The following is a 12208-nucleotide window of genomic DNA, read 5'->3' on the forward strand; positions in this document are numbered from 1 at the left end:
AAGTTTTACTTGAAAATTCTAAATGTACCTGTGTTGTGCATATAAGGCTCTTTATTCATAAGTGTGTTGTGGACATTACAATTATGGGTTGTCAATCAAGCAAAAAAATGCTATAATTTGATTAATTTATTCAAAACTCTCATGTTGAAATCAAGAGAACTTGAGGAGATTAACCAAGATGGCGGAGTAGAAGGACGTGCTGTCACTCCCTCTTGCGAGAGCACCAGAATCACAACTGACTGCTGGACCATCATTGACAGGAAGACCCTGGACTTCACCAAGGAGGATACCCCACGTCCAAGGACAGAGGAGAAGCCACAGTGAGACAGTAGGAGGGGCGCAAGCAGAGTAAAATCAAACCCCGCAACTGCTGGGTGGGTGACTCACAGACTGGCGAACACTTATACCACAGAAGTCCACCCACTGGAGTAAAGGTTCTGAGCCCCACGTCAGGCTTCCCAACCTGGGGGTCAGGCAACGGGAGGAGGAATTCCTAGAGAATCAGACTTTGAAGCCTAGTGGGAATTGGATTGCAGGACTTTGACGGGACTGGGGGAAACAGAGACCCCACTCTTGGAGGGCACACACAAAGTAATGTGTGCATCAGGACCCAGGGGAAGGAGCAGTGAGCCTGGGGGAGACTGAACCAGACCTACCTACTGGTGTTGGGGGGTCTCCTGCAGAGGCGAGTGGTGGCTCTGTTTCACCGTGGGGATAAGGACACTGGCAGCAGAGGTTCTGGGAAGTTCTCCTTGGCGTGAGCTGTCCCAGAGTCTGCCATTAACCCCACCAAAGAGCACGGGTAGGCTCCAGTGTTGGGTTGCCTCAGGCAAAACAGCCAACAGGGAGGGAACCCAGCCCCACCCATCAACAGTCAAGTGGATTAAGGTTTTACTGAGCTCTGACCGCCACAGCAACAGGGAGGGAACCCAGCCCCACCCATCAACAGTCAAGTGGATTAAGGTTTTACTGAGCTCTGACCGCCACAGCAACAGTCAGCTCTACCCACCACCAGAGCCTCCCATCAAGCCTCTTAGATAGCCTCAACCACCAGAGGGCAGACAACAGAAGTAAGAAAAACTATAATCCTGCAGCCTGTGGACCAAAAACCACAGTTACAGAAAGATAGAGAAGATGAAAAGGCAGAGGGCTATGTACCAGATGAAGGAACAAGAAAAAACCCCAGAAAAACAACTAAATGAAGTGGAGATAGGCAACCTTCCAGAAAAAGAATTCAGAATAATGATAGTGAAGATGATCCAGGACCTTGGAATAAGAATGGAGGCAAAGATTGAGAAGATGCAAGAAATGATTAACAAAGACCTAGAAGAATTAAAGAACAAACAAACAGAGATGACCAATACAATAACTGAAATGAAAACTACACTAGAAGGAATCAATAGCAGAATAACTGAGGCAGAAGAACGGATAAGTGACCTGGAAGACAGAATGATGGAATTCACTGCTGCGGAACAGACTAAAGAAAAAAGAATGAAAAGAAATGAAGACAGCCTAAGAGACCTCTGGGACAACATTAAACGCAACAACATTCGCATTATAGGGGTCCCAGAAGGAGAAGAGAGAGAGAAAGGACCAGAGAAAATATTTGAAGAGATTATAGTCGAAAACTTCCCTAACATGGGAAAGGAAATAGCCACCCAAGTCCAGGAAGCGCAGAGAGTCCCATACAGGATAAACCCAAGGAGAAACACGCCGAGACACATAGTAATCAAAGTGGCAAAAATTAAAGACAAAGAAAAATTATTGAAAGCAGCAAGGGAAAAACGACAAATAACATACAAGGGAACTCCCATAAGGTTAACAGCTGATTTCTCAGCAGAAACTCTGCAAGCCAGAAGGGAGTGGCATGATATACTTAAAGTGATGAAAGGGAAGAACCTACAACCAAGATTACTCTACCCGGCAAGGATCTCATTTAGATTTGATGGAGAAATCAAAAGCTTTACAGAGAAGCAAAAGCTAAGAGAATTCAGCACCACCAAACCAGCTCTACAACAAATGCTAAAGGAACTTCTCTAAGTGGGAAACACAAGAGAAGAAAAGGACCTACAAAAACAAACCCAAAACAATTAAGAAAATGGTCATAGGAACATACATATCGATAATTACCTTAAACGTGAATGGATTAAATGCCCCAACCAAAAGACATAGACTGGCTGAATGGATACAAAAACAAGACCCATATATATGCTGTCTACAAGAGACCCACTTTAGACCTAGGGACACATACAGACTGAAAGTGATGGGATGGAAAAAGATATTCCATGCAAATGGAAATCAAAAGAAAGCTGGAGTAGCTATACTCATATCAGATAAAATAGACTTTAAATTAAAAAATGTTACAAGAGACAAGGAAGGACACTACATAATGATCCAGGGATCAATCCAAGAAGAAGATATAACAATTATAAATATATATGCACCCAACATAGGAGCACCTCAATACATAAGGCAACTGCTAACAGCTATAAAAGAGGAAATCGACAGTAACACAATAATAGTGGGGGACTTTAACACCTCACTTACACCAATGGACAGATCATCCAAAATGAAAATAAATAAGGAAACAGAAGCTTTAAATGACACAATAGACCAGATAGATTTAATTGATATATATCGGACATTCCATCCAAAAACAGCAGATTACACATTCTTCTCAAGTGCGCACGGAACATTCTCCAAGATAGATCACATCTTGGGTCACAAATCAAGCCTCAGTAAATTTAAGAAAATTGAAATCATATCAAGCATCTTTTCTGACCACAACGCTATGAGATTAGAAATGAATTACAGGGAAAAAAACGTAAAAAGGACAAACACATGGAGGCTAAACAATACGTTACTAAATAACCAAGAGATCACTGAAGAAATCAAAGAGGAAATCAAAAAATACCTAGAGACAAATGACAATGAAAACACGACGACCCAAAACCTATGGGATGCAGCAAAAGCAGTTCTAAGAGGGAAGTTTATAGCTATACAAGCCTACCTAAAGAAACAAGAAAAAGCTCAAGTAAACAATCTAACCTTACACTTAAAGAAACTAGAGAAAGAAGAACAAACAAAACCCAAAGTTAGCAGAAGGAAAGAAATCATAAAGATCAGAGCAGAAATAAATGAAATAGAAACAAAGAAAACAATAGCAAAGATCAATAAAACTAAAAGTTGGTTCTTTGAGAAGATAAACAAAATTGATAAGCCATTAGCCAGACTCATCAAGAAAAAGAGGGAGAGGACTCAAATCAATAAAATCAGAAATGAAAAAGGAGAAGTTACAACAGACACTTCAGAAATACAAAGCATCCTAAGAGACTACTACAAGCAACTTTATGCCAATAAAATGGACAACCTGGAAGAAATGGACAAATTCTTAGAAAGGTATAACCTTCCAAGACTGAACCAGGAAGAAATAGAAAATATGAACAGACCAATCACAAGTAATGAAATTGAAACTGTGATTAAAAATCTTCCAACAAACAAAAGTCCAGGACCAGATGGCTTCACAGGTGAATTCTATCAAACATTTAGAGAAGAGCTAACACCCATCCTTCTCAAACTCTTCCAAAAAATTGCAGAGGAAGGAACACTCCCAAACTCATTCTATGAGGCCACCATCACCCTGATACCAAAACCAGACAAAGACACTACAAAAAAAGAAAATTACAGACCAATATCACTGAAGAACATAGATGCAAAAATCCTCAACAAAATACTAGCAAACAGAGTCCAACAGCACATTAAAAGGATCACACACCATGATGAAGTGAGGTTCATCCCAGGAATGCAAGGATTCTTCAATATACGCAAATCAATCAATGTGATAAACCATATTGACAAATTGAAGAATAAAAACCATATGATCATCTCAATAGATGCAGAAAAAGCTTTTGACAAAATTCAACACCCATTTCTGATAAAAACTCTCCAGAAAGTGGGCATAGAGGGAACCTACCTCAACATAATAAAGGCCATATATGACAAACCCACAGCAAACATCATTCTCAATGGTGAAAAACTGAAAGCATTTCCTCTAAGATCAGGAACGAGACAAGGATGTCCACTCTCACCACTATTATTCAACATAGTTTTGGAAGTCCTAGCCACGGCAATCAGAGAAGAAAAAGAAATAAAAGGAATACAAATTGGAAAAGAAGAAGTAAAACTGTCACTGTTTGCGGATGACATGATACTATACATAGAGAATCCTAAAACTGCCACCAGAAAACTGCTAGAGCTAATTAATGAATATGGTAAAGTTGCAGGATACAAAATTAATGCACAGAAATCTCTTGCATTCCTATACACTAATGATGAAAAACCTGAAAGAGAAATTATGGAAACACTCCCATTTACCATTGCAACAAAAAGAATAAAATACCTAGGAATAAACCTACCTAGGGAGACAAAAGACCTGTATGCAGAAAACTATAAGACACTGATGAAAGAAATTAAAGATGATACCAACAGATGGAGAGATATACCATGTTCTTGGATTGGAAGAATCAATATTGTGAAAATGAGTATACTACCCAAAGCAATCTACAGATTCAATGCAATCCCTATCAAATTACCAATGGCATTTTTTACGGAGCTAGAACAAATCATCTTAAAATTTGTATGGAGACACAAAAGACCCCGAATAGGCAAAGCAGTCTTGAGGCAAAAAAATGGAGCTGGAGGAATCAGACTCCCTGACTTCAGACTATACTACAAAGCTACAGTAATCAAGACAATATGGTACTGGCACAAAAACAGAAACATAGATCAATGGAACAAGATAGAAAGCCCAGAGATTAACCCACGCACCTATGGTCAACTAATCTATGACAAAGGAGGCAAAGATATACAATGGAGAAAAGACAGTCTCTTCAATAAGTGGTGCTGGGAAAACTGGACAGCTACATGTAAAAGAATGAAATTAGAATACTCCCTAACACCATACACAAAAATAAACTCAAAATGGATTAGAGACCTAAACATAAGACTGGACGCTATAAAACTCTTAGAGGAAAACATAGGAAGAACACTCTTTGACATAAATCACAGCAAGATCTTTTTGGATCCACCTTCTAGAGTAATGGAAATAAAAACAAAAATAAGCAAGTGGGACCTAATGAAACTTCAAAGCTTTTGCACAGCAAAGGAAACCATAAACAAGACGAAAAGACAACCCTCAGAATGGGAGAAAATATTCGCAAATGAATCAACGGACAAAGGATTAATCTCCAAAATATATAAACAGCTCATTCAGCTCAATATCAAAGAAACAAACACCCCAATCCAAAAATGGGCAGAAGACCTAAATAGACATTTCTCCAAAGAAGACATACAGATGGCCACGAAGCACATGAAAAGATGCTCAACATCACTAATTATTAGAGAAATGCAAATCAAAACTACAATGAGGTATCACCTCACTCCTGTTAGAATGGGCATCATCAGAAAATCTACAAACAACAAATGCTGGAGAGGGTGTGGTGAAAAGGGAACCCTCTTGCACTGTTGGTGGGAATGTAAAATGATACAGCCACTATGGAGAACAATATGGAGGTTCCTTAAAAAACTAAAAATAGAATTACCATATGACCCAGCAATCCCACTACTGGGCATATACCCAGAGAAAACCGTAATTCAAAAAGACACATGCACCCGAATGTTCATTGCAGCACTATTTACAATAGCCAGGTCATGGAAGCAACCTAAATGCCCATCAACAGACGAATGGATAAAGAAGTTGTGGTACACATATACAATGGAATATTACTCAGCCATAAAAAGGAACGAAATTGAGTCATTTGTTGAGACGTGGATGGATCTAGAGACTGTCATACAGAGTGAAGTAAGTCAGAAAGAGAAAAACAAATATCGTATATTAATGCATGTATGCGGAACCTAGAAAAATGGTACAGATGAGCCAGTTTGCAGGGCAGAAGTTGAGACACAGATGTAGAGAATGGACATATGGACACCAAGGGGGGAAAACTGCAGTGGGGTGGGGATGGTGGTGTGCTGAATTGGGCGATTGGGATTGACATGTATACACTGATGTGTATAAAACTGATGCCTAATAAGAACCTGCAGTATAAAAAAACAAACAAAACAACTAATACTAAACTTTCATTGGGTTATTTGTATGGAAACATGTTAATATAAATGTTTCAGACATTACATGAAATTTCTAAAAATCTTATATTTGTATTTGTATGGAAATATGTATGGAAATATGTTAATATAAATGTTTCAGACATTACATGAAATTTCTAAAAATCATATTTGTATTTGTATGGAAATATGTATGGAAATATGTTAATATAAATGTTTCAGACATTAAAAAAAAAAAAAAAAAGAAATCAAGAGAACTTTTTGTACCTCTGGGGATATTACCAGCCTAGTAATATCCAGTAATATCCACCTAGTCTCCTCAACCAGAAAGCACTGGAATGGAACAACAAAGCCACCCATTGCTGTTTGCAGTAGACAAAGTGTCTAACAATATTAATAATAGTGTTGTGGAAAATATACAAAATAGCACCAAAAAGGCCATGCTTACAATTAAGAATTCAAATAATGATTTCAGATGATTATTTAGACAATTCAACTGAAATAGGGTAGACACTTTTCCCCTCAATTTAAATAGCTAATCCTTTGAGGGCAATAATTTTTTATTAGAGAGTCTAAAAATACATCAGATAGAACTCTTTCTGTGGAGATGACTTTGTAATGTAGTACAATTAAGTGGCTGATCAGATAAGGAGCTACAATCTTAGATTTACTATTAAGACAAGAAGCGTGTTAGCTGCTTCCTACCAGAAATCTATGGCATAAGAGTGGTGAAGTGAATAAAGCAAGATAACATAAGTAGAATGATTATTTGAAATATCACACTCTGTTGCTTAAAAAAAATCCTACATATTCTCTTATGTTTTCTTTCTCTTGGTAATTGCTCTGTGTCTAGAATGCAGTGTGTATTTCATAAACATTTGTTGAGAAAATTGACAAATGAATTAATTCATATTTTATACTTTAGTAATAATAACTTTTCTGTTTTTCAGGTTAAATTATACTAATATTTTTTCCCCAAATTATGCAGGTGTATGCTATATTTCTGGGGGGGAAGGGAGGTGAGTTTAGGTAAATCTGGAACTATTGGGTTTTGATAAAGATGACTGAAGTCTTTTCAGTTTTAATTTCATAAGTGACTCTAACATTCATTGTATTTAATAATGTCTCTTTTACTATTAATTATTCTTTAAAATATTTCTTAATTTTGGCTAATAAAATAAGGTAATTTTGATTCATAATAATACATGAGAGGCAACAGTAAAAACAAAAAAAAAAACAACAATAAAATTTAAAACATAGATTTGTATAGATTTAAATATTGACAAACTTTTTTTTTCTAGAAGAAATTTTATCTAAATATTTTTACTATATTATTGACCATCTTTTTGTTTCAATAAATTTGAAGGAAAGAAAGACAAATGGTGAGCCATTAACATCATGTTATGGGCCATTAAAATCATCATGAAGAATTAAAATTTTGATGCTAAAAGGAAAAAAAAAAGAATCATTTTACCCATTTGCTACATATTAAGAGAAAGCAAATTTGTCCCTAGAGACTAGGACAGTGCCTTTCATGTAGTCAACTTTCATTACATGTTTTATTATATTGGTTATTTTACTTATATTTATTATTTATGTTAATTAACTATATCACTATTATCAATAGGGCTATGTTCTCTGTATACATTATTTTATTTTAGCAGGAGATAAAGAACAAAATAACAGACTTATAAGAATACTTGAAATTGACTGTATGGTTACTGCTGATGCCTACCCTTCTTAGAGCTTTTTTCTTTCTTGTGCCATCTAGGGTTTGTTATGCAATACTGCATTATATACTAGGTTTATTCATTCAAAAGGTTTGTTGAGAGCCTTCTATGAACCAGGAATAAATGGACGTATGAATAGAAGAAACCATCCATTTGAAGATCAGAGGGAAGAATCAATAAGTGGGTTAAATTAGTCAGGTTCAAGGAACAGAAAAAGGCCAGTAGTTGTTGTACTGTAGTGAGTAAAATGTAGGCTGGCATGAGATAAAATCAACCAAATTAAAACAAAAATAAGAGTTTGCAGTCATTCTTATTGCAATGGAAGTGTATTAAATTATAAACTGAGAAGTGATCAAGGTGTGGCTTAAATTTAAATAAATAATGCCAATTGCTATGTTGGGTATTAATAAAGGAAGCTGGGAGACAAGTTAGGAGGTTACTGTAGTCATTCCAGTGAAAGCTGACAGTGACTGAGACCAACATCGTAGCAGTGAAGTTGGAAAGGAGTAGATTTTTCTGAATGTGTTGTGGCACCAGAGTCTGCAGGACTTGATCGCAGACTGGGTTAGAGTTTGAGGAAAAGAGAATAACCAAAGAACACTCATTGAAAACTCCATGAAGTAAGTGCTTTATCATAGCAAGAATTTGGTCAAAGAATACTGAATGGTTTTGTTTTCAGCAACTGGATGGATGATGGTTCCATTTACTTGGATGTGGAAGGCTGGGGAATTAAAAAGTTGAATTATTACCTTTATATTGGATTAATCAATCGGCAACATAACAGTCATCACAAGCTGGCTGGGAATCTAGGATTATTCAGTGTCTTTAATGTAATATACTTTGAATATACTATAAAGACATTTTCATCTGCGTGATCAAGAAGCCTGATTAATTTGGACAATTTCCAGAGCACATCTTGGCCAGAATGTATTTCAAAGACAAATTAGTGGACAACTTGATGCTCAGTGGGGAAAACATGCTTATGCAGTGTACCTAGTGTTTCTGCAAGCTTAGAATAATAACTGTTATTCATCATAAACTAAAGCATTTGGGCACCATGAGCCTTTAAGTATGACTAATGTAAATGCCTTTCTTTTAAAAAATTACCTATATTTATTTTGTTTCTCAAAGCAAAGATCAAAGAACTTTAAATTAACAAAACTAGAGAAAAAGATTGAAAAAAATTATCTTCAACATTTGAGGAGCCTCTTGATTACTGGAATTTTATTTGCTACTGAAGATAACTGATTTGTTTTGTGCTATTATTTTAAATTAAAAAGTAAGGTTGAGAAGTACAAAAACAGATAACTAAAAAAAACAATGTAGGCATGTAATGTGTTGTTTTCCATTACATGTTCATTACACATGTAATGTGTAATACACAGGAAAACAACACATTACGTGCCTGATTTTTGTACTATAATGTGTCACTATTACCTCTCAAATTACAATTGTTAATTTTAATGAGTATCCTCTACTGATAATATCAATCTCAGTCAAATTTAAATAATCCTTATGATTAAAATAATTATATTAAAATATCATTGAATATGATGCTATATTAATATATTAATATGATATTAATTTTGCCAATATTTTTGGATTAATATGGATTTCCAAAGAAATATTTATGCTCTTGACCATGAATTTATCATTTAATCATGAATTTTATGTGTATATGCAAACAGCTTTCATTACTTGACTCCTGAGGTATTGGCCTCTTTCGCACAAATACATATATTTAAAAAATGCAGAATAAAACAATAATTATTTGTCATGTCATTGATTAGTGAAACATAAAGTCACCAATAAAAATTTGCGAATTACAGAATAGTTGTATTCTAGCATCTACTAGTGTATTCTGGAATTGTGTGTTACCATATGATTAGTTTTCTGTATAAGGAATATTGACAAAATATACTTTAATGCAAAATTGTATTCTATATGCCGGAATTCAGAGGGGAAAAAAGAAATGAAAGTGGTTAATCTATTGAATTATAAAACTGCAGGAACAGACACTTGGAATTGAATTTTTATTATCAACTGGTTGGATAGTAAAATTTTAGTTTACAATTCAGTCTCCCAGAATTCTCAGACCTTTGAAGAGACTTACTGAATATAACTTTTTCCAAATACTTCAGCTCTAAAGAGAAGTAAACCCTCTGATGACTCAACAAAAAACACACACATACACACTCATAAAATCATAGAGACCTGAAGATAACATTGACACAATGCATATAGAATGTTCCACAGGGAGGGAAAGGGAGCGTGTAAAAAAAATGAATTGTAGTAAAATGAGAAAGATGTAAATCTAGTGAAAAGATGACTACTGGGAGTGAATGGTGCCAATTCTACCTTGAACTCAGAAGTTCTTATAAAAGAGCTTTACAGGAGAAGTTGAAAAGGGAAGCTTTTCTATAATAGCTCTCATTTTTCAAGAATCTCCCCATACAATTATAGGGTGGGGACTCCTCAACACTTATAGATAGAGCACAAGGTAGTGCCAAGAAAACTGTGAGAAACATCCAACTAGGTGTTGGGCGCAACTGAGGCAAGGAGCTGATTGTTTACACTTGAGAGAAGCTAGTTGCTTAGTATTTTACAAATATAGTCTTATTGAAAACTCCATGAGGTAAGGGCTATATCAATTTATAGAATAGGAGAGATTAAATAATTTGATAATTGTTAATCGTCTCAATGATGGAAGTATTACCTTCTATGACTCATCCCGAAGTCTGAGTTCTCAACCACCACTTTATCCTGTCATGTTATGATTGATTTCCACTATGAACAAAAGACCAGCTTTTTCAAAAGATGCAGATATGTAAAACAAGCAGGATAACACCAGGGGGAGAGAAGTAAGAACAGTGGAAATGAGCTATGATAAAAATATTGTAGTTCTGTAAAGGTGACAGAGATAAGGTCAGTGATTGGGAGGTTTGAGAAAGATAAAGAGCAAGCATCTTGAAAAGAAAGAAGAGAGTGAGCCTCTGCAGAATGGGAGTAGGCAGTGTGCTAAGTAGACTTCAGTATATATTATTGTGTACATATTATTGCAGAGGTACCTCCAGTTTTCATTTCTGTGTGTCAGGAGCTTGGAAGTTGCCACTCCATCCCAAAAAACAAGTAAAAAGCTTAACAGGCTGAAAAATCAACATCTCTTCTTGGATCCATAGGAGAGGGGAGGGAAGTACATAGGACAAACTGCTCCCTTCACGACTGGAGAGACAGACAGGCAAATATAAGCAGTCCCAACTTATCAGAGCAGAGATGTACAAGCAGAAACCTCTGCAGCAACTGGTGACAGGGTCGGAAAACTGGAACTGTAACTGATGAATTGCTGGAGGCTCAAATACAGAGGACTCTAAGAGTCAAAAACTGCAGGGGTTCCCCCATTATTGAAGGGGTTCTGAAATTTTGTGTGATTTATCTCCAGGATCTTGACCAGGTTCTCAAGATGAATATCAGAGAAAAATCCCTTCATGCTTCCAACAGGGGGAAGGGAAAAGGAATTACTTTGAAATACACAAGGGCACTCTGCTCTTCTTAGCCGAGCCTGACCTCAGGGGAAACTAGTTACCCGGAGCCTAACCTGCTGGGGTATTATCAGAGCTTTACTCACCTGGAGGAAGGTAAATACCCAACTCCAGTCAGCTCTATCCTTGCACATGAGAGAAGGGAAATGCCCACTCCAGCCACCCTGTCCCACCTAAAGGGGCAGAAAAAACTGAGATCACTTGTGAAGTTCAGTGCAGAGGCATATGGTCACTTAAAGACTGAGACCTAGTAAGAGGACTGTAGAATGCCTCCCCTCCCTCCACACCTCACCTCCATATTACAAAAAGCCTATTACAGCAGTTCCTTTTATTTGCTATATCATGTCCAGCTGTCAAAAAAAAAAATTTACAAGGCATACCAAAGGCAAAAAACACAATTTGAAGGGACAGAGCTAGTGTCAGAAACAGACATGGCAGGGATGTTGAAATTATCAGACTAGGAATTTAAAACAGCTATGACTAGGGGAGTGACATTATCAAGATTGTAAAGCAGGTGACTCCTAACTTCGGTCCACCTCACAAGAAAACCAGCTAGCGGCTATCCCTATTCACTGGCAAAGCCCCTTAACAATTCCCAGGAAATAAAACTAGAATCTGGGTAATAAAATAAAGTCCTTTGTGCTTCATCTAGTTTCATTTGCTCATAGTATGCTGTGTGCAGAGGCCTTGCCTCAGGTACTTCAGACCAGAGTTTCCCAGGGCCAAAAGGCTGCGACCTCTAATGGCTAAACTGACACCTCAGCTCCGCGGGCTGTTAGCAGAAGAGCTGCGCGCAACACGGCAATTCAAGATAGT

Source organism: Balaenoptera ricei, chromosome 10, assembly GCF_028023285.1.
Source record: "Balaenoptera ricei isolate mBalRic1 chromosome 10, mBalRic1.hap2, whole genome shotgun sequence".
NCBI lineage: Eukaryota > Metazoa > Chordata > Mammalia > Artiodactyla > Balaenopteridae > Balaenoptera > Balaenoptera ricei.